A 27,952-nucleotide genomic window follows, 5' to 3' on the forward strand; every position below is an offset into this window, starting at 1 on the left:
ATGTTGTCAGATATGATGAAATTATTTTAATTGGATCTCGTGCTTAATGACTGGAGTACTATCGTTAAATGGACAGTAGGGATTTATCCTTGACCTTAAAACCCCATGTCCTGTTATTCTCACAATATTTCATAAACAATATAATTTGCGTTTAAAATAAACTCATAACTTAGCTTATATTTTGACAATGGAGAAGACAAATCAAACATATATTTATCAAAATATAAAGCTTATCCTCTGGTTTACATATATTCGCCTAATGCATTTCCGCATAAATTATCAAAACGTATGTTCAATAAGGCGCCATTATGAGTATGGAAATGAAATGACATGGGGTTTAACGTCCTACTGGTCTGCTCCTAACCTGGGTCATGAGTATGGATGGGAGACGACACAACGACAAGTCTACGCGCCAAAGAACATTGTCTCAAAAGAATCGTGCAGCTAGACTCGTTGGCTATTTTTACATTTTGTATTTCTTTCGATCACGGGCAATACCGAGAGTTCAAAGGATGGCATCCTTACGTTCTGTTGAAGCCAATCACTTACAAAAACACTTATGTATTGGTAAAAGTAATTTATTATTTATTGTTAAATAAACACATAATTAATTGTTATGAATTAATAATAGAAACAAGTAAATAACTGGGGTTAGTTGAGTTGTATTCACACATAAATAGGAAGCCAGATGATTTAGAGCGTTATATATATATATATATAATAAATATTGATCAAATCAATTAGGGCCCCCGGCTGACAGTCCTACCTACCCCTACCCACCCAAAACAAAGATCGTAACATTTATGGCCAAGCGGACCAGACTGCGCCCGCTCGCCACCCCTTTTCTACCCCAAAACTTTCTCCGCTCCTTTCGATGAGATTTTTAACTTGGGCATTCCCTGCTAAGACACTATGTCTCAAATTAAACTGGACCAAAGCATAATCCATACGGCTTTCTCCAGTAAGTTTCTTAGGAAACATCCTTGTCTACGATATCACCTTAGGTGGAAGTGGACGTAAAACCCCAGAAACGAACGAACGAACGAATCAAATCAATTAGAATGTCATCTAGAATTGATACAGAAAATCGTTGCTGTATATAGTCAATTATAAGTAAAAGATTTTTTGGGAAAAAAAGGATGTCTTACATTTTCTGCTTCCGTAAACAATTCGCATATCAATAGATAAAAAGGCACCGGACCCCTGGCGTTCACCCGTGAATTAAGTCGGTTGTGCCAACCCTCGACGTCGTTGTTTGTTCGAACTGGTTTCATGAAAACACACCAATCCTCTATAGGGAAGAGCTTCGATGTTATCCACGTTTCCTCTACATACTGTAAGATTGGTTGTAGTTCCGGGCACCTTTCGTATAGATGGGCAAACATGCCAGCAATGTGTTCTTCCGGTAGGAAGGGGAGGGCCATTAGTCTACTTGGTAGTTAAAAACATCCCCCTTTTCATCATAAACTGTCTGAAATAATTAAATATAAATAGACGTAAATCTATATAGGCGAACATTGAAATGTCGTTGAACCTGTAGTTAAAATTATTTATTGATATTTTCTGTATTGTTGCAGATGTATTAAAGAAGATCGTATACCATACCTGGAATCCCTTTTCCTGAATTTTTCTGAAGACAGCTAGAGTCCAATGGAACACACATCCATGTATCTTGATACCTCCAAAACGTTGCCTTAAGGCCTGCCACAACCCCGCCTCGAAATCGACCACGAATCCTTCCAACTCAATTTGACTAGGCAACATCCTATCAACTGCACGGAGAACCTGTAAAATAAATACCACAAACGTCCATTTATACTCTAGCTTTAGAATGTTAATTTATTCCGATTATGTTCATTTATAGATCATATAATGTTACTTTATTCCGATTATGTTCATTTATAGATCATATCTTACCTTATAGTAGTCCTCTTGACTCTTCCCCGACATCACACAAAAACAAGTGGTACCTGTTTGGTTGTTTCTCCTGCTTTTATGAATGCGTGTATCGAGAACATCAGTGAATATGGTTTGTTGATAACTCGAAAGGTAGCGTCCATGTACCAGGTCTTTGCTTTTGATAACAGGTTTAGCTGCTGGTCAGTGTTGAAGATATGGTGTCGCCTTTCCCCCACTTTAACGCGTTTCTGGTAGAAACCAGGGCAGTTACGGTCAATAAAGTCTTCATTGCAAGCTGAAACGAAAACCAATAATGTTTTTAACATTTATGTATTTAACATTTATGTATCTAACATGTTGTTGTTTATTACAAATTTAACGTCCAATACATAATGTATGATATTATGGACAGGTTGATTTAATTAAGTTATTTACATCTGAATGAGTAAAATATAGAAGTTAGGTAAAAGCATTAAATAATAAAAAGTTCTTGTATATCTAACCGTCACTTTAAAACAGATTTAAAATAATTAAAAGTTCCTGTATATCTAAAAATCACTTTAAAACACGGTTTTAAAAATGGTTTTAAAATCGTTGTCGCGGGGAGAGAGGGCGGGTCATCTTCTCACTTTGTTATAATGAAAGTTAAAATGGGAGATCCAGCTGTTTGATGCCATCGCAGCGGATCGAAAAAACCCTGTGGGAAAAAGAATCCGCTGTTTAATGTGGACAAGCGAAGTTCTCGCAGTAAAAACCACATAGCTGGATCCGTGGAGTATTTACAAATGAATATGGCCGTGTGGTTCTTTCCATATTATAAAAGTTAGTTAAAACAAATCCTTTAGCACAGATCTCATAATAAAAGTTAGTTAAAAAGTCCTTTGATACACCCCCCCCCCTGGGGTGTAGGGGGTGATAAGAATATACCCTTCGTATGTCCTGCGTGTCGTAAAAGGCGACTAAAAGGATCCCTGTAATGGGGCAACGTGTTTGCCGTGCGTTGCGACCCGTGTCGGTGGAGAGTGGAATCCTGGTAATTGAGTGGGGATTTGGCTTGCGAGCCCTTTTTCTGCAACACATTACTTTGGCCCATGGTTCACCTAGACGGGAGGTCCGAGTGGCCCACTTTGATCAATCGGCTTTGGTCGTTTTAGCTTTGTAGAATGTACCCTTTTCCAATGTAATGCTGTTGTTTATTCACTCAGCAATTACTACCTTTGTGTCCTTAGTACATTCTACAAAGCGGTGGCTTGGGTCAATCGGCTTGGATTAGTATTTTTACTTTCTGGCTTGAGTATACCCCTCGTCGAGCCCTGAGGCCATGCGCTGGTTATCCGTGCTAGTCCTCCCCTTAGTAGGCAGGGAAGTAACCTGGGGGACGACGAGGGATAAATTTAAAATAATATTACGTTCATGGATACCCCAATCCCCCCCCCCCCACACACACCTATCAATGAACGACAAAAGCAGAAACGTCCTAATTCAGAGGACGTTTCTAACATATTTAAAACAAAAATGGCCGGTGAGCCCAAGGCTATTACAAAATTGAAAAATGGAACACTCTTGATAGAATGTGTTAAGGAGCAGCATGCTACCATGCTTCTTAAGTCAACAACATTGGCAGACATTCCTATCAAGGTGTCTCCACATAGATCATTAAATTTTAGTAGAGGCGTTATTCGCTGTCGGGATCTTGAAGGCAGCAGTGAGGATGAAATGGTAGAATACCTTTCTTCTCAAGGCGTCCAACAAGTTAAACGAATTAGTGTACGCCGAGGAGATAAGGTGATTCCTACAAGCACCTATATCCTCACTTTTAATCGTCCCGACATACCGAAGTCAATCAAGGCAGGTTATTTAAATATACCCGTTGATTCTTATATTTCTAACCCTCTTCGCTGCTATAAATGTCAGAAATTTGGACACAGCAAGACCGTCTGCAGGGGCAAAGACACCTGCGCTCGTTGTGGTCATGATGGCCACGAGAGCGCTGCCTGCCAGGCTGAGTTTTGCTGCGTTAATTGCAAGGGTAAGCATTTTACTTATTCTCGCGAATGTCCAATATGACAGAAAGAGAAAAGAATTCAACAGGTAATGTCTGAACGGAAGATTCCATATTTTGATGCTAGGAAGCAAGTAGAACTTACTTCACTCATTCCCATTGCACCACAAGGGAAATCGTTTTCGAGTGTAGTAAAAGTTTCTACAAAATCTATATCTGTTCAGACAGACATAACCTGGCCATATAAACAGAAAAAACCAAAGACTTTGCCTACATCAGATCATGTACAAGGGGTCTCGAGCTCAACTGAGAGCTCGAGTCAATGCACTAACACTCTCCCTGATGGGACTGTGTCCTCCTTGCCTCCATCTGGAGTTATTGTGGCGATTCCCAATACTCCAACCCAAAATGGCAAGAAGGCTCCTCTAAAGCTGACACTACTGATTCCAGTTCCACTGGGGCAGGGGTGCAGTTTTCGGGTACTCCATCTGCAAAGGAGAACATAGTGCATTCAAAAAATTATCAAACATTTTTAAAATTTCGAGAGAAAGAATCTAAGGGTTCATAAAACCCTATCACTCTCTTCAATAAATATGGGGATGATCTGATGGACGACATTACTGTAGTGGATGTCCATTGTCGTGGTTTAAAACCAAATTTTAATGAAGTTCAATTATTAGTTCAAAAGTACAATCCTTTAGCTATTTGTTTACAGGAAACTTGAACCCATCAACAATATTTACCAATTTTGAGACCGCAGCACAAAATGCCGCAAGGATTGTTTTTAATTCTGATGTTAAATGGTGCATGTTTCATTTTCGCCAGGCCATTTGGAAAACTGTTGTGGACTCCAGAATTTATTCCAGGACAACCCTCTTATAAGACAATTTGTACGCCACACATCAGCTTTGCCACTGATAAGAATGTGTGATATCGAGGATTTTTGGTTCTTTGCTTTGGAAGCTGTAGATTTAAACATTCTACAAGTAGGGCGGGTCGCTGATTATATGACGGAGCAGTGGGTTGATAATAATGGCCGTAATGTGTGGAACCATTTTGATACAACAGGGCCCCGTACTGCCAACCACGTAGAAGGTTGGCATTCTAAGTTGAATAAAATGACAGCATGTAATCCTAATATTTACAAGTTCATTAACTAAATAAAACAAGAACAATCCTATGTCGAAATCATCATTTCACAGATATTATTTGGTGGTACCAAAAGGCCTCGAGTTAAGAAATATCGACTTGATACAAGAATTGAACATTTGAAAACAGATTATTAAATGGCTCTTTAAGTGTAAATCGGTATGGAACAAATATTTCCAATTTAGTGGGGCTGTAAAATGATTATGTTGTAAGGCATTTATTTATAAATTATATAATGCTATTTAATAAAAGTTAAATGTGTAAATTGTAATGCATTTTTATATGTGTAGATCATTTAATGATATTTAATAAATATTAAATTTGTTTAAATCAATATATTTTTATATGTGTAAGCTATTTAATGTTATTTAATAAAAGTTAAATTTGTTAAAATCAATACAGTTTTAGTCTTAAAAAAGATATGGACTATAGTTTATAACACCATTGTTCTAGGATTAACTCTGGATTAGCGGCAAAATTTGACATCAAAGCCTGCCGGCTAAGTGGGAACACCCCGATTTCACAAGTCGTTTTCAAGCCGAAGCATTTTATTCAAACGACAGAAGCCATTGTCTCTCCTTGGAAACTAATAAGACAGTTTTGTGTCGCCCTTGCCTTGGTCATACGTTTCTTTTTTTATTTTGATGTCTATACCTCAACCCCAATGTTGAACAATGTCAATAAGTCACTTTTGAAAGATTTTTTCAAGACACAGATATTTATTAACCATTTTAACAGCCTGTGGTGTAGGATTTAAATGGTTTATTTACATTATCAATACATACAATTTGATTTTGTTATTAAATTAAATAAATATTTGTTTTATTTATAAATCCGTTTCGGATTTTGATCCGTACCAAACTTTATTTTGAGTAGTGACTCGTAACTTGACTCATAAATATAACACCGGTGTAACAAAAATCGCTCTTCATTTTATTGCCCGCAATCAAATGATTACGTAACATCAAGGCAGTAATCATTGAATAAAGGCAGTAATCATTGAATCCTATTTCCTTTTGATACCGTGCTATAAAAATAACCAATTTTCCAGTGTTGTGGTTTTTAAATGTGATGTATTTTTTTAAATGTGCTATTGCTTCTTTAAAACGTGCTTATATATATAAACCAGGGATAGTTTTCATGTGTTGTTTTTGTTTTGTTTTGTGTGCATGCCGTTATTTCTTTGAAACGTTCTTCCCATGCATAAACCATGATTGTTTTCCATTGTTGATTTCTTTTTTAATGTGCATGCTGCATTTATTTCTTCAAAACGTTCTTAATATGTATTAACCAGTGATTTGTTTCGAATTTTGATTTCTGTTTAATGTGCATGCTGCAATTATATTTCTTTATATGTGATTGTTTTCCAATTTTATATCTATGAATCAGTCTTTTCCAGTGTTGTGTATTTTTAGTATTCATGGTTTTTTTTTAGTGTTCATGCATATAGTTTTTTTAGTGTTCATGCATATAATACAATTGTTTTTTGTTATTAAATTATCATAGCTAAGTATGTGTTCTGTTTTATTTATAAACCCTTTTCTTTTTCGGGATCGGTATTTTTTAATACCATACGAGTACATATATTGAGAGAGTAAATGTTGATTTAGCAATACCGTTTGATATCGTTCTTCTGCAGTCAACATTTTATTGCCCCCAATAAAGTGATTACGTAACATCAAGGCAGTTATCATTGAATCTTGTTTCCTTTTGATACTGTTTGAAGCCATTCCTATTGCTTTGTCTGAAAATGAGCGACAGCTTGTGTATTGAGATCGACTATTTGGCGCCAGTGAAAAAGTCTCACGAGAGAATCACAGTGTCACGTGTGCATTGCCAGGTCTTCTAGCGACATGTACAGGTGAAAGGCTATGTTCATTCATTTGTGATTTAAAGAAAATACAATACCTGGGATGTGCTTTACCGGTTTCCAATGGTATAATAACATTGGACGTGATTTACCGATTTGTGATGTATTTGTCAATGGTGGAATCATTTTTTTTTTTAATGGATAATAATACACTACGGTATCCTTTTGATACGGTTTGAAGCCATTCCTATAGCTTTGTCTGAAAATGAGCGTAAGCTTGTATAGAGATCGACTATTTGGCGCCAGTGAAAAAGTCTCACGTAGAGAATCACAGTGTCACGTGTGCATTGCCAGGTCTTCTAGCGACATGTACAGGTGAAAGGCTATGTTCATTCATTTGTTTGTGATTTAAAGAAAATACAATACCTGGGATGTGCTTTACCGGTTTCCAATGGTATAATAATATTGGACGTGAATTACCGATTTGTGATGTATTTGTCAATGGTGGAATCATATTTTTTTTAATGGATAATAATACTACGACCACGGTATGGTGAGCATCTATGGGTGTGCATTTTTGTTATATTCTACTTTTTTATTCGTACTTCATACGTAAATAACCGTAATCAAAATAAACGATCGGATAAACGACTTGCGAGAAATTAAACGCTTCGTCTAATATTTAAACCCTGTAGATAAATTCATCGGGTGTTAATTTATTTACGCATCTCGGGACAGTAAAGTGCTCGGCTAGTAATTAAACCCATTAGATAAATAAACGGATCCTCCATTTCTAAACACCTCTCGGAGAAATTAAACGCTGTGCCATTAAATTAAGCCATAGTACTAAATAAACGATTTTTGTAATTTTCAAGCGTTATTATCAATTATCAAACGATGTTTTGAAATTAAACTGTATGCATATAGTTATTAGCGCTAAAACAACCATATTAAACGATACCAATCTTATAGTGTATATCTAGCTATAAATATGATCCATGCAGCAAATAACTACTGTGCGGTTAGAATGAGAATGCAAGAAGCTTTAGACGAATTGTCGAAATGGTCTAATGACAAGGGATTTCCAATATCTGAAAGTTAAACAGTAGGTATGCTCTCCTGTAGAGATAATAGGAAATGAAATGGGGTTTAAACGAAAGATAATAGGGAAGTGTCGTCTATAAAACTGGAATTCAACCATATAAGAATTGAATTTAAAGCTCACGCAGAGCTTCTAGGGGTGACCTTTTATACCACATGTTGAAAATATTAAAGAGGACAGTATGTTCTGAATGTAATGAGATGTCTGACGGGCATATCCTGGGGAACAAAGCCACCACGCTAATGATATATAGGTCAATGATAACATCAATATGTGACTATGACTCTGTTGCTTTTGCAAGTGCAAATAAAACAGCTCTTTCTAAACTAGACAATTTACAATACCAGGCAATAACGAGAGCAACGAAGGCTTCATTTGGTACAAAAAAATTAAGTCTATTGCAAGAACTAGGTGAAATGTCTTTCGAATCGAGGCGCGATGAAATAACATTGAGATACTGGGCTAAGATACAATATCTCGGGGACAGCTGTTCAAGGTGGGGGTCGATGGCCGAATGGTTAGCGTGCTGTATCATAAGGCCTGCATTTAGTCAACTGGCGTGGTTTCGAATGCCCGGTTGTACGTGACAAGGAGTAGGGTCGCCTGTCCAACCTCGTGGGTTTTCTCCGGGTTCTCCGGCTTCCCCCCACTGCTAAAGACCCCTACGCGCAAGCGAATTATTGAAATAAATTTAAACCATGTTAGTCCCGAAATGACCTAGTTTGTGTCGAGTGGACGTGTATTCTCTCTTTCTCTCTCCTTCTCGGAATATGTCTATAGAATTTATGAAGCGATCTCAAAATTCATAACAGAATCGAGAATTAACTGTTAAATTAGTTGCGAGAGAAGAGCACTGGTCATGGAGAGATAACTGGTTGTGTAGACCAGGTTGGCGGCTAAGCCACCTGGATTCTTTAATAATATCAGAATAAATTGTCCTTTAAGATAGCGAACTGCATATCTAGTTACAAAGAAAGGAACTATTGTTGTTGGACAGTATGGCGGTTCAGTCTACTTATGATTTAGTGTAATATATTATACTATATATGTTTTAATTGTTTTGTTCTGTGTTGCTGCGGGCTCTTCTTTTTCTTGTGTAACTTTTATCTGGAATGCTTGGAACTCTTAAACGCTGAATTTGTGAACCGCATTAAAGGACTTTTAACGACTTTTTACTATGTGGAGCTTATTGGAAGAATGATTTTTAATATTCAAATAACCCACGGGTCCAGCTATGTGTTTTTTACCGCGAGTACGTCGGGGGAGAGAGAGAGAAATGGGGTTTAACGTCCACTCGACACAAACTAGGTCATTTCGGGACTAACATATGGTTTAATTTTATTTCAATAATTCGCTTGCGCATAGGGGTCTTTAGCAGTGGGAGGAAACCGAAGGACCGGGAGAAAACCCACGAGGTTGGACAGGCGACCCTACTCCTTGTCACGTACAACGTCGGTTTTCCACATAAAGTGGGTTTTTGTCTATCCGCACTGGTGCCGACAAACATCAGTCAACTGGACCTCCTGTTTTAACTTGGGTTTTTTTATTATGACAAAGAGAGAATATGTATTGGGTGTTAAATTTTTTCTTCGCGCTTGAAATCTTTTCTCCATCACGGAAACCTTTTTTTTGTACGCGGTACCGAGGCAAAAAGGATTTACACAGCGGAGAAAGGTTTCTATCGCAGAGAAAAGAATTTTCGTTGTTTTGGTTTTTTTTAACTATTTAATCCGTCTAGAAAATAGCTATAGATTAACCACTGTAACATGCTTAAGGGTGGGTCTTGCGTTTTGATTGGTCAATTAGACACTGCGGATTGGACAATAACACCCCTCTGTTTTAGTAATTTCTTTAAAAATGCTAAAATGGTATGTTACAATGTCGATAAACACTTCCTGTTTCTCCTTTAGAGGGGTGCTATTATTGTCCAACAGACATGTCCTGAGATTTAAAATTAGAACCGGCGACGATAACGCGTCTTGGGTCCTAATGATCTCAGAACACCAATAGGCGTATAATAAAAGCTATAGATTAACCAATAACACCAATAGGCCACCATATCTACATGTATTTTCTTTAAAATCAAAAGCCCAGGTAAAAATCGAATTCTGCCTCGGATTGAAATACCACGTGGCAATTTACCTATATAAGCAAAAAAGCATTAACATTTGTCTTCCTTTTCAAAATGAATTCATTTAAATCCATTTTGAATACCCGGGATGCCCCCCTATAAAAAGCCACTTAAATTTATAGTAATTATCAGAAAAGATATCGAAAAAAAAGAAGGTATATGCAATTTTGGATGGTACAGAAATAAGACAGCTATACTCAAACCAAGATTTAAATAATGATAATGTTTACCTCTTATTGAATTACAAAATAATTAATTCAAACAATGGAACGCAATATATAACCGCAGGTAAGAAATTGAGTTAATGTTTAAATTTATCAATTTGGGATACTTAGAAATAAATACACCCATTGTCGATGATAATTTATAAATTAAGAAACACAATTTGCTGTTGTAGCCAAAATTCATTTAATTGAAAACATTTGCTCAAATTACATTAAACAAAGAGCATAGTTTTAAGTCTTGAACAAAAGCGACACCCTTCCCCAACATCTGTATTATTTTCCGCTCAAATCATTTCAGATGCCCCCCCCCCCCAAACGTAACACTATCTGCTGCTTTAATTCCAGCTTTCCAATTTCGTAAAATATACTCTTCAAAAAAAGTAAATGTTCATAAACAATACAATACTGCGGAAATGCACTGTTGTCTTAAGGTCACGAGTGTATGTTATTGTTAATAACAGGCCAATTGCCTACACATGAACATAACGTTCATATCGACGGCGTATCACGGCGTATCTGACGGCCACATTTCACTCGCAGAGATACACTGTCAAAAGTGAAAATGGACGTTTTGAAATTGTCTTAATAATGAGTAATTGCTCCACCAATCCTCAGACATCCAGCAATTCGTCGTGGCATGCACCTAATCAACCGTCTCCCGATCAAATTAAACGTAACACACTAAAGCAAAGATACGCTCAACAGTAGATATTATGCAAGAACCGATAGGAAAGCAAACATGGATAGGATAAACCAGCAAGCGGCAGTTTTCATCAACCCTTCCTTGAAGTGTCAAATTTGACAATGAACCCCTCCCACGTGTATGGCGCTATTGCGTGTCGCACATGCAGCTCAGTGGTTCTGTTGGGGCGATAAGTTCTTCATCTGTGAACATACTCAGTGTCCATAATTATTTATCATATCACAACCTGCATAGGTATTTATTTGCATTTCAATATCCCCTAAATTTTTTTGAAGAGTATATATATGAATTTGCACCTGCGAGACGGCCCTGATCCATCAATTATCATTAAATCCATTTTGGGGTGCCTCGACCCGGACAGTGTCACAAAGCATCGTTGTTATATTTTTTAAAGTTTTAATATCGAGTTCACCAGGATAAAAAATCTCCACACATAACAAATCCAACACGCACTCCCATCTACTTACTTTTACTTTTTGGCACAATCTACTAATTACATTGGCTCTTTGCTTCTTGGCACAATCTATTAATTACATAATATTGTTTTTATAACCTGTGATTAATATCTATGATTATTTCAGGAATACCAAATGGAACAAGTTTTGAAAAAAAACAGACCCAACTAAATATAAAACAAAATCAAATCCGAGATGATTCAGATACAACAATAGTAACAATGTGGAAACCCCACGCCCGAATGGGTGCAACTTTTAAAAGTTGATAATTACATAAAGATTACTGACTTAAAAGTAAATTTATTTCAAGGAAACGTGGAATTTAATTCAACTTATAACACCGACATTGAGGTAAGTATGTATATCCCTTCGCCCATAGTCAACATTTGTAAGTTCCAGATTGATTACTATCTATACTAATATTTGTGACTGTCGTTTGCCTGTCTGTTCGGGGTTGGCGGCTACACTAGGTCTGCCCCGAGTCTGAAATTTGGGGTATAGGTGTAGCTCGGGCCGAGGAGTAACATAGGCCAGGTGGCGTTAGTCTACCACTTCCGGTTTCGGGGTTACAACCCCCCGAGCGAAGCCGTGCATTCTTGTAGTAATAGTTAAATAAATAATATAACATTTATTATCACAGTAGCCTGGTATCCAAATCCAAATAAAAATACCAATGTGACGTTACCCTTTGATGTTGGCGTAGCAGTAATTCTTATAATGCTAATCGTCCATTTTTTTTAATACATGGTGGCAATTTCATAGTAATGCATGTGTTGGATACTGTATTTTCTGTTTGTAGTGTATGTAAGGGCTCGGAACAAGACTGCGTGTAGTATATTGATACAAAAATCGGGTTGACCCAGTATATTAATGTTAATGTCTCTCTGGACCACCCCTTAAAAACCCAAATTGACAATCCTATGCATTTTCTTTTTTTTAAAATTAAGATAGTAGACAGCCAACCGGTCCGATTTACTGGAATACCAGAGGCTTATAATAAAAAAGAAGGTATAATTATTATGGAAATGGCAGCCGGTCAAATGAAAGAATATTATGTCGACAAACCAGCTAAGGATATTAATCAGCTAATTATAAAAGGAAAACAAATAACACTAACGATTAAAAATAATAAATGAAATGGGGTTTAACGCCCAACTGTTCTGTAAAAATAATAAAGTTCTAGAAATAAAAGGTATGTTAACCTTAAATTTGTTTGCAGTATTACTAAATAACGCATGTTAATAAAGCTTAATTATTCCATAAATAGTTTTTATTATAGTATTATCAAATGCAATTTCAAGACGATTTAAAGCCATCAACCGCCATTTACATTTTTGGGACAGCGTTATTTTTTCACGACTTAATGCAATAAAAAAATCTGCTAGAACTGATTATTGATCAACGGTAGATAAGCTCATGGTTTGAATTTAATTGGATTTGGGAAATTAAACTTCTCAATATTGAAGTTTGCAACAAATTAAAATGACATTAAACATGCATTATGCAAGAGCTAAATCTGCCTATTGCAGGTCTTTCTTTGGGCCTGAAATGTTATATAAACTATTAATTAGACATTAATTAACGTATCCAGAACATAATCAACTCTCGATGTCAGCGCTATCTTGCGATAATTGTTGGATTATGATCCGACTTTAGTAATGATGACCGAGGCTATGCGGAACTTTCGATCGCTTATTTCTCGGTTCATAGTGGATCAATTTGACTGAAATTTTCAGCAAATTACCTTTACATTATCTTGTTTTTAACTATTATAGTGAGAACTGTCAACTCGTTATCCAATCTCCCATAATGTATCTTTAATTCATTCTTAATTTTTCTTTTCAGAAAGTTAACCAGAATTAAAAACAACTTAAACCTGCACTTTACATAGTATGTTATGATGCTCCTCTTCGGAATAATCGGTTTCCACCCTACCAGCATACCCTTTTACCCATAGTTCTGAATGCAAAATAGATGCTAAACTGTAACAGCATAGTTTCGAATTTTAAAACCTCAACTTATCCCTTTGATTTTAAGAACATACGCGCGTGCAATCAACGGATAAGCGAAGTTCAAAAACAAATTGATCTTTTTACCATTGTATAGTAAATATCCACTGGTGTCTCGACATCTATCAACCGAAATTTGAATGAATTACAATAATACCTTAAATCAAGATATTACGTGTAGGATAAACCACGAAACTGAGGTATGCGGTGGAAAGAAAGACTGAAGAAAATAACCCGAGAAAAAGAAAAACCGAGGCCAGCAGGCCGGGGTTTTTCTGTCTTTCTTCCCCAGCATAACCGAAGTCGAGGACTTTATCTTGCTTATAAACCGTCTATGTTTACATGCACACAAGTTGAGAATATCCCAGAATTCACGTAAGAAAAACCTTATATCATGTTTTCTTCTGGAAAAAAAACCTACCCTGGAAGAATAACCCGGTACAGGTTTAAAGAAAAACTTTCAGAAGAATAACCCCAAATTTCCCTGTATATATTCAAAGCCGCCCCCGACTTTCAGACCGCAAGTTATTCCGGGCATAGAATATACCCCAAAGATCAAAGAGATTTGCCATTACAGGTTTATAAAAGCATTTACAGATTGTGATTTTCACCATACCCGAGTCTTAAAACTACAAAATCGTTGCAAATGATGTTTAAGTGATAAGTAGTTTGCTATCTCTTGACAACTGTCTTCTCACTACAGCGATTTTATAAGTTATATTTATAGCATGGGTTAACAGGTTTAAACATCGAGACCGCAGGTCGAGATGTTAAACCTGTTAACGAATGAAGCGTGCTATAAATGACTTGTAACATTGATACCAGCTTGCTCAACATGCTTAACCAGCAAAAGCGTGCAATAACATTGAACATGTCTAGTTATTGCACTGTTAAGCTCAATCCAGTCTACTAGAGGGAAAACAATCTGCTTATTCAACGAAAAGAACAAAGGAAGATTTCCCGTCCATGTTACAAGTGTGTTTCAAGGTGACTTTTTGACATGCAAGGACTTTTTGATTTTTTGCCATTTTTCAACCCTTTATGTGTAAATAATTTAATTAAATCAACCTGTCCATAATATCAAATTTATTGTATTGGTCGTTAAATCTATTATAAACAACAACAACGAAAGATCTGCGCTACTGTAGTTCGACCCCGTCAACACTTTTTACACGTGATATCTGCGACCGTTGGCAGCAACGGGCATGTAATACTGGTAAGTTGGGTTTAAATGCGTTTCTCCCCATATTAAGCCGTAATGAAAATTTACTGTGTATCATCGAACTAAATTCCGAGTTACTTAAGGACGTGCTCATAACAACTGGTTCATCAAAATCGAGGGACCCAGACGAAATAAGCGGAAAACAATTAAAATTGTTGTCTGAAGAAATATCTAAACCTTTATGTAATATAGTTAATCTATCCCTCAAAAGATTGGAAATTCGCAAATATTACTGCCATCCTTAAAACAGGCGACCCGACAGATTGTAGAAACTATAGAGCCGTGTCTCTTTTGAAGTATTCTGGCCTAAACCTTCGAAGAATGTATAAACAAACATGTCTTTAACTCCGTCAATGACAATTCTATTATTACTAACCTTCCGAGCGACTTTCGTCACTGTTCATCAACTTACTGAACTAATTCATGCGTTTTGTTAAGCCATCGATCAAAGCAAATATATGAGAGCATTGTTTTGTGACATAAACAAAGCTTTTGACAGGGTCTGAAATGCTGAACTTTGTCATAGACTTGAGTCGGGAGAGGGGGGGACGTCCTTCATTGGTTCAAAATTATGTAACTAACCGTAAATAAAAACTTGTTGTGAATGGCGCCTCCTCCGTTCCCAGACCAGTTATATCCGGTGTTCCACAGGGCTTTGTTCTCGGTCCCCTCCAATTTCTAATCTACATAAATGATATCATAGATAATATAAATTCAACCATTCGTTTATTTGCAATCGGTGATCCAGTTGCTAATGCTGATAACATTAATAATGACCAAGAAAAACTAAATAGATGGGCTAAAATATGACTGGTATCCTTTAACCCCATCAAAAAGGAAACACTGGCTCTAACTAATAACTAACAAGAAAAATCCTCCGCTTCCAGCCCTTAAATTTAATCAAATTCCTATAAAAGAAGTCCACGAACATAAACACCTCGGTTTAATCCTTCAGTCAAACTGCAAATGGCACTCTCACGTAGATTCAATTATCAATAAAACAAGCAAACTAATTAACTCTTTGAGGTTACTCAAATGTAGGCTTAAACGAAAATCCCTGTAGACTCTGTACATATCTTTTATTTTACCTCATTTCGATTATTGTGGTATTATCTTGGATGGGTGCACTGGTGATCATACTAACAAACCACAAAACTTACCATTAGATGCACGTAGAACCATGTGGGGATGTAAGGGGTACCAGCCATAAACTCTTATACAACGAAACCGAGATTATTATGGCGCAAACGACACAAACTGACATTTATTTATAAAATCAGTAATGACCTGACTCCCGCTTACCTAAAGGATTTAATATTATACCGACCCAATAATTATTATCTTCCTAACAATGACAATCTTTCAGAATACCAATGTAGAACAACAATATTTTCGAACTCATCAACAAAAGAATGGAACAAACTTGATATCAATATAAAAATTTCTCCGTCTCTCACTACTTGTACTTTCAAACGAAATCTAAAACTAAACGATCTTATTATTCCAAATTCATTTTTACAGGGCAAAAGAGAGAACCAGTTCATACATATCAGATTGCGGCTTGCTTGTAGCGACCTAAACGGTTCAAAATTCTTACGACATATCTCCGAGGATCCATCATGCAGCTGCGGTCATCGCTTTGAAGATTTTCTCAGCTGTTAAAAATTTCAGTCAAATTGCTCCACTCTGAACCGAGATATTAGCTTTTAAATTTTAAGCCTAGCCTCGATCATCATTTCTAAAGTAGGTACAATAAAAAACATTTTTTATTATCCATTTTTGGATTTTATCATCAATAAGTGTTGAGCAGCAGTTTGGATTCAAACCGAGTGAACTTCCGACACATAAGATGCCATCGAGAGTTCATTATGGTCTGGATAAGTTAATTAATGTCTAATTAATAGTTTATATAACATTTCACGGAAAACACTGAAAGTATGTGGTTTTGGGGAAATCGTGCTTCCATGTTTTTAACATCAGCTATTATCTCGGGAAAGTTTTTTTTTTATTAATGACTGGTCACAAGACTTTCTGGTTAAAGTTTCCCCCAAATATGGCACATCTGGGTCTCCGATTTCAATCAAAAATGTTCCTAATTTCGGACCATATCTGGGCGAATCCACAAAGTAGGATGATTTAAGGGTGGAAATAAATGAACTCACTAAAATGGTCATTTTTTCATACGACAGGTCTCGTGATAGAAGTCCACAGATCAGAATACCAATAGCCATAAATAAGTCTTGTAAAAAAGCTGTCATGAACATGAATCTATACGTCTTTAAGTATTCATAAACGGAACTGGCAGTTATATCCGCTGCGGCCTGGTTCTACATCTTCAGGAGGACGGGTAGCAGAGAAGAGTATAATGCAAAAAGAATGGGTCCAAGAACGGGACCCTGATGTACTTCATATACAATGTCACTGTTATTAACAGTGTATCATTAATTGACACTTTTTGTTGTCGACCAGTTAAACAGAGAGAGGGAGAGAGAAATGGGGTTTAACGTCCACTCGACACAAACTAGATCATTTCGGGACTAAAACATGGTTCAATTTTATTTCAATAATTCGATTGTGCGTAGGGGTCTATTTAGCAGTGGGAGGAAACCAGATTGGACAGGCGACCATACTGCTTGTCACATACAACCCTGGAATCGAAACCCCACCAATTGACTCATGTCGCTCTCGCATTGGTCATACTTTTTTAACTCATATTTTCATTTTGAAGCGAGCGCCTCAACCGGAATGTGTTCACTGTCATGTTACTTTGACAGTGAAACACATCTTGATTGAGTGCAATCATCTCAAGAACATTAGATCTAAATATTACCGTTGCCAGTCAGTACGTCAGCTATACTTTTCAAAAAAAAGTAGGGGATATTTGATTTTTAAGTGTTATTAAAGTCACCTAATGAAACTGACGAAGAAACAAATGACAAAATGAAATGAAGTTCACATTCATCGATTTATTCCAAATGATCGTTAGACTAAGTAAGACACAGACTGACCATTATAAGGGTAAAATGATACCCGGGGTCAAACAGCAAAGTTACCACAGCATCACAACCAAGTCAGTAACGGGTAAATCCTCCTCTGTTTGCCAAACAAGCATTGGTCCGACGTGGCATACTCCTAATGAGACGTCTAAGGTCATTTTGGTCCAGATTGTCCCATTCCTGTTGCAACGCAGCAGCAAGTTCTTGGACATTGGCAGGACGTTGTTGACGTTGACGTAACCTCTGTCCAAGCATGTCCCAGACATGCTCGATGGGGGAGAGGTCGGGACTCAGTGCTGGCCAAGGTAATGTGGTGATGTTCTGTTGTTGGAGGTAACCTGTAACGATCCTGGCCCTGTGACATCTTGCGTTGTCATCCTGGAAGATGAAACGGCGGCCATGACGTCGTGCGAACGGCACAACATGGACTGCCAAGATGTTGTCCCGGTAGTACTGGCCTGTAACACGCCCTGCAACAACATGTAAAGCCGTTCTTCCAGCAACAGTGATGCCTCCCCACACCATAACAGAACCACCCCCAAATCGATCATGTCTGATGACGTTAACGTCTTGGAAGCGCTCGTTTCGACGACGCCACACCCTCCTACGTCTGTCCAAAAAATCAACAGTGAACCTTGACTCATCTGAAAACATCACACTGCTCCAGCGTCGATTATCCCAGTGTTGACGATCCCTACACCAACGACGTCTTGCCTGAATGTGATGATCTCTCAAACAAGGGATCACGCGAGGACGTCGGGCGCGAAGGTGACCCCTATGCAGTCGATTCCGGATCGTCTGGCCACTCACTCTCACACCAGTGTCTGTTTGAAGACGAGCGCTGATCTGATTTGCTGTGATGACACGATTTCTCAAGGCCAAGGTACGGATAAATCTGTCCTGTACAGATTGTGTATCACGGTATCTGGACCATAGCCTGCTTATGACAGACTGAGAAACATTCATCGTCCGCGCCACAACCGCCTGTGTTGTGCCGATCTGTCGCATGCCAAGGGCACGTAACCTTTCATTTTGGGTAAGCCGACGCATATCAAAATTTGTTTTCTGGTCACTAAAACAATTAAACTGATGTTTCCACCTTGGAATTCAATGCCACAATGACTGTAACATTCAAAGTCAGAGTCGTGCAAATCTTGGGTTGGACCCCCATGATGATCCCAAGCATCACCTGCATTCCATGCGGTAGCTATTGGTGCGTTTGGGCGTCACATGTAACTGGAAATGTTTCTTCTGTTAGGTTCTATAGTGACCTTTTTCGTAGTCATTTGCATATTTTAGTATTATGCACCCAAAATCAAATATCCCCTACTTTTTTTGAATAGTATATTTGCTCAAACGGAGCTATATGACAAAGTGCTAACATTTTTAAAAGAGACAAACTTTTATTATCAATTTTAATTGTATATATTTAATCATGTATATCGTTTTAAATATTTATATATGTAAAAGATTTGTTATATTTATTTTTAATTAATATATTTTCTGTGATATTTGTTTTTATTTACATATATAAATTCATTTATGTGATATTGTTTTAATTTGTCTCATTAGATTCACCATATGTTTGGCGCAATATAGCCTGGTTGGAGCTGACGTGCCATAAAACCATATTTCATTCATTCATTCCACCAATTGACTCAATGATACAGCGCGCATGTGCTAACCATTCGACCATCCAACCCCCCTCCAGATAAATAACTTGATAGAAGTTTTAATACTAAACCATATACATGTATACCAAAATCTACATTTAAATGGCTAATAAATCTACCCAAATCCACAATGATTTCAACTCGAAAAACTTGACAATTTTAAATTAAAATGCCAATTTGGCTTAAAAAACAGTATATTATCAAATATGGATACAAATTATCTAAGAGTTGGAATAATGGTAGATTTGGGTCCATAGATTTTCCCAAAATCACTTTAATTACTCAAAACAAAATATATCTTGAATAAAAGAACTCAAATTTATTGGGGAGGTTTTCTATCTTTTTTTATGTATAGATGATTAATATTCCCTAAACTTTACGCTTTTTTTTTCAATAGTTCTAAAAAAAAACAGAAATAAATTCAGATCATCCTACAAAATTCTGAGCATCCAACTAAATATAGGGTAGCACAAATTAACCAAATGCACCCAAAATCCACCTTTCTTTCAAATCATATTACAGTACTATATATCTACATTCATAACAAATTGTCATATTTAATTTAAAATCATTTTTTTGTTTCAAAATCTGGGTGAATCGTGTTACAGGGTGAGAGAGTTCAAGTTAAACAATAAGTGTCCGATTGCTGACCGCTGGGGTTCGAGTTAAACAATAATTGTCCGATTGCTGACCGCTGGGTCACCAATATCAATATGATTATAGGGAAATAATCTACCAATGACAGCTGATTCATTGTGTAGTTCTTTATTTAATATATTTAATATCAATAATATATGTACATGCATGCTTTAATTAACTTCTTAAGATATCTAAGTTTGGTATAAATTAGCTGAGGTTGTCGAGACAAATCAGAGTTGAGCTTAGTAGCTCACCAGAGAAGGGTCTCTCTATTTTCTAGTATTGTAATGCTGTTGCTAGAATAAATTAATGTTCAATCCAGATCCTGTTTTACTTGAAATTATGTTATAATCGTGCTACCGCTAAATATATTATGATGGGTAATTAAATATGCTTCCAAATATTATTAGTAAAGGTTGGCACAATCAAATTATAGAAGTGCGCTCTCATCCTAAACATAGACAATTTTTCAATATTTTACATGCATATTATATTATTGAAAGACCCTTAATATTCTGTGTCAAAATTCGGATCATCATAAAAAATTCTAAGCATCCAACTAAATATATTCTGAAAGGTAATTGGCACAACCTTATTAAAGAGGTGTGCTCTCATCCTAAACATGGCCAAATTTTCAATATTTTAAAGAAAACGACTGTCAATATTCAGAGTCAAAATTTGGATCATCGTTCAAAATTCTGATGATCGAACTAAATGGGCTTGCTTGACCTTCCTAATTGGATAACCCCCAAAAGAGAGAAAGAAAAATGGGGTTTAACGTCCACTCGACACAAACTAGGTCATCTCAGGACCAACACACGGTTCAATCCTATTTCAATAATTCGCTTGCACGTAGGGGTCTTTAGCAGTGGGAGGAAACTGGAGGACCTGGAGAAAACCCACGAGACTGGACAGGCGACCCTACTCCTTGTAATGTACAACCTGGCAATCGAAACCACGCCAGTCGGCTCAATGACAGACCTTATGATACAGCGTGCACATGCTAACCATTCGATCATCCACCCCCACCGGTAAATGATTAACCACCAACATTACATGTATAAGGTTTTTCAACTTTATGAGTTATCATGTGATTCCTTCACATTTATATGGTCTTTTGCTAGTATGAGTTGTCATGTGATTCTGTAAGGTCGTACTCGGGGTGAATGATTTACTACAAAACATCACATTTATATGGCTTTCCTCCTGTATGAATTCTCTTGTGTCGCTGTAGATGTTGATTCTGATTACACGAATAACTACAAACATCACATTTATATGACTTTCCTCCTGTATGAATTCTCATGTGTCGCTGTAGATGTTGACTCTGTTTACACGAATAACTACAAACATCACATTTGTAGGGTTTCCTCCTGTATGAGTTCTCATGTGTCGCTGTAGATGTTGATTCTGTTTACACGAATAACTACAAACATCACATTTGTAGGGGTTTTCACCTGTATGGATTCTAAGGTGTTTCTGTCGAGCACTACGATCGATGAATGATTTATTACAAACATCACATTTATATCGTTTTACGCCTGTATGAATTCTCATGTGTTGCTGTAGATGTTGACTCTGATTACTCGAATAACTACAAACATCACATTTATAGGGTTCTGATGTGACATTTTAAGTTACATTTTGTAATAAATGATTTACTACAGACATCACATTTATAAAGTTTTTCACCCGTATGAATTTTAGTGTGATTCTGTAGATTACCACTAGCTGTATATGATTTACTACAAACATCACATCTATGAGGTTTTTCACCTGTATGAATTCTCATGTGACATTCTAGATGATATTTTGTAAGAAATGATTTACTACAAACATCACATCTAAAACATTTCTTAGAAAATTTGGAATCTGTCTGATTTTGTATTTTTTTATTTTTACCATGTTGTAAAACAGGCTTCTCTACTTTAACATGTATTTCACAGTGTTTTTCCAAATCAGTTTCTAATTCAAATTCCTCATCACACAAATTACACTGATAAACAGTTTCAATATCTTCAGTTTTCTCCTCTTTAACATGACAATATTCATCTACATCATCAGTTTTCTCTTCTTTAACATGACAATATTCATCTACATCATCAGTTTTCTCTTCTTTAATGTGTATCTTACTGTGTTTTTCTAAATCGTCAAGTTGTTGAAAAATCTCATCACATACAACACACTGATGGATTGTTATTATATCATTAGTCTCCTGTAATATATAAAAGTTATAACACCATTAGTTCCCTGTAATATATGAAAGTTTTAACATCCTTAGTTACATGTAATATATAAAAGTTATAGCATCATTAGTATCCTGTAATATATAAAAGTTATAACATCATTAGTTTCCTGTAATATATAAAAGTTTTAACATCCTTAGTTTCATGTAATATATAAAAGTTATAACATCATTAGTTTCCTGTAATATATAAAAGTTATAACGTCATTAGTATCCTGTAATATATAAAAGTTATAACATCATTAGTTGCCTGTAATATATAAATGTTATAACATCATTAGTCTCCTGTAATATATAAATGTTATAACATCCTTAGTTTCATGTAATATATAAAAGTTATAACGTCATTAGTATCCTGTAATATATAAAAGTTATAACATCATTAGTATCCTGTAATATATAAAAGTTATAACATCATTAGTTTCCTGTAATATATAAAAGTTATAACATCATTAGTTTCCTGTAATATATAAAAGTTATAACATCATTAGTATCCTGTAATATATAAAAGTTATAACATCATTAGTATCCTGTAATATATAAAAGTTATAACATCATTAGTATCCTGTAATATATAAAAGTTATAACACCATTAGTTTCCTGTAGGAAGCAAAATAAATGCCAATAGCAGCAAGCTAAGTCGTACTCATTTAAAAAATGCACATACATGGAAACGTTGGCGTGTTTTTTTACCATGTGACTCGCCATTTTGCACATTACGGAAAGATTTATAAGGTATGACACTGTTTTATGGATTGATAAATTAGATTATCTGAATCTGCGGGTAATGAAGTAATGTGTAAAAGTTCATTGTATAATCGTATATAATTTAAAATTTGGATTTGATAGCAGTCAACAATTAATGGATTACATCTACTTGCCATGATGTGGAAGTTATAGACGAAGACCAAATTGTAAGTTGTTCACTCTTCACATACATGTATAACCCCTCCATGATGCAGGACGTGCACGTAAAAGATCCCTTGGCAGTTGGAATTCGATATAAGAGTAGGTCGTAGTGCCGCTGTCCGGGCAAAATTTCCCTCATAGCACACTGTATGGCGTATGCCAGTCTTCATTAGCCCAGGTTAGGAGCAGAACAGTAGGACGTTAAACTCCATTTCATTTCATTTATAACCCCTCCTGATGCATGTACTTCAAAATTTCATTTAACCGATATACTGGTGAACGTTGGATTATTATTCAAACCAGCCTGTACATTATACATGTACACGTTTTCATGGCAACATTAAAATTTATTGTAGACAATATTAGTTTGACACTAGCTTCCTTGCTCACGATTGACATACATGTATTCAACTTAAATAAAGTACATTTTTCTTCCAAATGCTAGAATCGGGATATCGGCACGCAAGCGAAGCCATTCACCATGTTCCATCTCAAAACTCTGTGATCTAATGCAAAACTCTGTGATTCACCGCGATTTGGAACGCCAGCTATTTGCCAAGGGCACACCGCGAAAGTCTGCGCTTTTCCGCCGTGTTTGACAATTCTAGTCCCGCACTCTAGCCGTGTACTGTAGTTTAAAGGCTCAATACCACTCTTGTTGGAACTGAATAATATGTCCCAATCTTCATTCTGGTCAACAAATTGTACTATTTTACAGTATTCCAATTAATTGATGATTTAAATTTCATCTTAACACACCTAATTTAAAAAATTGGAAAAATTCAACTAAATGATTTGAAAAGCCCAACGTAAACCTTTTCAAATGTGACTTGGATTTAAAAATATTTTCGAACCCTCTGGACAAGTAAAATAGGATGTAATGGATAATTTACACAAAAGGTAGGACACTTAAACATCTAATACTTAGAATAAGGCTAATATTTATTTACTAGAGCTGTCTGGCCAGCAAGAATGTTATTGTCCCTTTAAATACTACAGTGATATGAATTTTGTTTGATCATATTGGATCATGGTCATTGTAGTTGCAACACTCTTAGGAGAGAGAGAAAATGGGGTTTAACGTCCACATGACACAAACCAGGTAATTTTGGGACTAACATATGGTTTAATTTTATTTCAATAATTCGCCTGCACGTCGGGGTCTTTAGCAGTGGGAGGAATCCGGAGTACCCGGAGGAAACCCACGAAGGTTGGACAGGCGACCCTACTCCTTGTCACGTACAACCGGGGAAACACTCTTAGGATTTAGTGGTATAATCACCATTAGACAAGAAACCTCAGCTGTCAATCAAACAAAATCAGACAATCCTACCTGACACAGGTACGTATATAACCCTACCTGACACAGGTACGTAGATAACCCTACCTGACACAGGACAGGTACGTAGACAATCCTACCTGACACAGGTACAAATCATCATATTTCCCAACATTTTTAAAAAATTAATTGCTGGATCTATCCAAAGCGAGTAACTCACAATTAATCATCACATTTCCCAACATTTTGAACAGGTTTGACATTTTAATTCCATGAAGGCGGAGCTAAATATACGAAATGTACAACAGCTAATCATGAAATGAAATGGGGTTTAACGTCCTACTGTTCTGCTCCAAACTGGGCTAATGAAGACCGGCATACGCCATACAGTGTGCTATGAGGGAAATTTTGCCCGGACAGCGGCACTACGGCCTACTCTTATATCCAATTCCAACTGTCAAGGGATCTTTTACGAGCACGCCAATTTGTACACAGGACCTCAGTTTTTTGTCCCGTCCTTGTCAGGCCCTCCGTCCTGCATCACTGACAAGTAGAAACCACGCCGGAAAATCTGGATGAACTTTCTCGGCCAATGCAGGGATCGAACACCCGACCGCCAGGCTAGCCAGCCAGCGTCTTTCCCACCGTGACCCCCAACAGTTAATCATAATATTTGAGTAAAACAAACTAAAATCACATGTACAGAACGTCTTCGTGTTGCACATGACGAATGCAAAATTATAATGAATGTCTGAACCAATTAATTAACACTGGTTTATTAACTTTTTAATCCCTATAAGAGTTTGACTCTTAAAAGTCAAGGTCAAATGACCATTATGGGCCATTTTGACCCACTTTCGGTTTCCGTGTGTAGGTTTAGTTGTAAATGGCCCCCTAATCAAAGGTGTTAAGTTTTAATTGTATTTAATTGTTATTTTTGTTGCATATTCTGTATATATTTGCCTACTATTCACATACCTGCATCATTTGCTTAATAAAGACGAGAGTATCCTCGTAAAAACGTTGCTTAGTATTAAACTCAGTAATTGTGTATCCATAAAATTGTGGCTTGTGTTTGTCGACAATATTTGCAGACAAACAAAAGTTGTTTTCCTAAATTGGGTCGAGTATGTTTAATTAGTCCTGATTGTATAAAATAATAATAATAATAATAATTGTTTTATATATCGCGAACAATTTAACTCAGCGAGCTGATCTCGGGTGCTTTACATAAGTACAACTAATATAAATTTACAACAAAAACAACACATTAATCCATACAAAAAGACATAAACATAAAATGGAGAACATTATTTAGGGGCTATACTATATACCGGAAAACAACCGAAAAACACCCGGAAAACACCATGTTATACTGAATACCGGAAAACACCGGAAAAACACTAAATACTGGAAAACACACTAAATACCGGAAACCACCCTATATAGGTAACCCGGAAAAGGGCTATACTATAAACTGGAAACTAACCCTAACCCAGGCACACAGAGGACCAGGCTCCCGGTTACCTATTTAGGGTGCCAGTCTCCGGGTTACCTATTTAGGGTATTTTCCGGTATTTAGTGTGTTTTCCGGTATTTAGTGTGTTTTCCGGTATTTAGTGTGTTTTCCGGTATTTAGTGTTTTTCCGGTGTTTTCCAGTATTCAGTATAAAATGATGTTTTCCGGTATATAGTATTGCCGATTATTTAGTACACATGGTAAAATTCTTGAAACAAACACAACTAGAACCGTATTCAATCAGTTGTATATTTGATTAAAAAATTCAGTTTTGAGATACTTTTTAAAACCTTTAATAGTACTTGCACTTTCATTTGATATTGAATTTCATAACTTCAGAGCACCAACCAGCGAAAGATCTATCACTGGAGTTGGTTTTGGGAAAAGGCTTAATTAAGAGGGTGTCTGATTGTGATCGAAGGGTTCTGCAAGGTTTATTGGTGTTGAGAAGGTCTCTAAGGTATTGAGGTGAAGAATTGTCATTTAGAGCAGAATATACGTAATAGACAATATTCTAAATTTGGTGTCGTCTTCGTTATGATCCGGGCTGCTTTATTTTTAAGTTTCTGAAGTCGTTTGATTTTATTTTCAGGTAGATTGTACAAAAGTGAATTACAGTAGTCGAGTCGTCATGTAACCATAGTGTTTACCAGCATTTTAGTCGTGTCACTATCAATGAAAGATCTAATTTTTCCAACATTATAAATCTGAAAATTAATACTTTTACACATGGCGGAAATTTGTCTTTTCATGTCCAGATACGAGTCAAAATAAACACCAAGGTTTTTTTTACAGAATCTGTTGGTGTAATAGAGATATTGCCAATTTGATAGTTTTCTGTTTTAGATTTTAGTAGTTGCTGCTTGCTGCCCACTTTTATTATTTCTGTTGAGTTTTAATAAATTTGAGTCAATCCATTTACAAATATCTGATAAACAGGCCTCAAGTTTGCATATCTCAGATGGTTCAGCAGAAGGCTCAAAAAGCTATATAACTTTGCAGACGAACGAAAGCTGTTTTCATAAGTTGGGTCGAATGTGTTTTTGACAAATAATTTGTGTTTTCAATGTCGAAGACTTTGGATGATATTGAGTTACAGATTTGGCTACTTTAACCATTAGTTGTAGACGAATTAACCGATGCTTTGTGGACGACTTAAACTGGGGTTGGGGTAGAAATGGTTCCACTACTGATGTCTTCCGTCTTACTCCAGCCACAGTAGTGGACCGTCCTAAGGCCTTCCTTTGCGCAAGTTTTGTAGTCATTTGACTACAAAAAAGTTACTGGCCTATAACTCGCTTAATTTCCAATTACACTGATCCAAACTGTACTGTACATAGCTTAACATATAATAAACCAATTCTCATTGAAATAAAGGTGAAACCTTACCGCATAATTATATGATTTAACCCAACTGCTATGCAAAATTTTTGTTCAGTTACAATGGCCACCTCATTCAAATGAATGTTGTTTGTGTTTTTGTATCGTACAATTCTACATGAAAATAGTGTTGGATTATTATAAATTTGTTTCAGATGTGTCAGGAAATGATTCCTGTTGGTGATCAAAGAAGAATCACGGTAAAAAATAGGCGGTAAGGATTCCAAAATAGCCTTAGAACCGAGATGAGGAAAAGTCTTATTTTCATACTAGTTGTCATTAAACCTCCCCAGTAACGGATAGAGGCCAGGTACTAGGACTCTTGATATTTTCGTTACTAGAGAGTAACTACCATTACTATACATCTCAACGTTTTGGCTTTGATGTGGAAGCTAAGTCCCCATATCCACCATCCAGGTCAACTTACCATAATATGATTGGTGATGTCGTTGTTCGTAAAACAAATATAACAACAGGTAATTTCTTTTAGTTGACACGAAAGAGCTGGATGGGTTGAAAACCATCGGGTAAAACTGCCATTTTGTTTCCTAAGTACATTTCCGGGGATTCCCCATTTCCGGTGGAACAGCTAGAAGGTTGTATCCT

The 27,952-nt window shown here is 36.4% G+C and overlaps 1 long non-coding RNA gene across 1 annotated transcript; it reads right to left on the reverse strand.

Annotated features, from left to right (window-relative positions):
* Nucleotides 1–799: 799 nt before the first annotated feature.
* LOC126819006 (uncharacterized) lies at nt 800–27,910 on the reverse strand. The gene is made up of 4 exons (XR_007679450.1): nt 27,774–27,910; nt 1,918–2,194; nt 1,606–1,785; nt 800–1,471 (listed from the first exon to the last, which is right to left on the reverse strand). It is a non-coding gene; the product is annotated as an uncharacterized LOC126819006 (long non-coding RNA).
* Nucleotides 27,911–27,952: the final 42 nt, after the last annotated feature.

Source organism: Patella vulgata, chromosome 1 (genome assembly GCF_932274485.2).
Source record: "Patella vulgata chromosome 1, xgPatVulg1.2, whole genome shotgun sequence".
NCBI classification, from domain to species: domain Eukaryota; kingdom Metazoa; phylum Mollusca; class Gastropoda; family Patellidae; genus Patella; species Patella vulgata.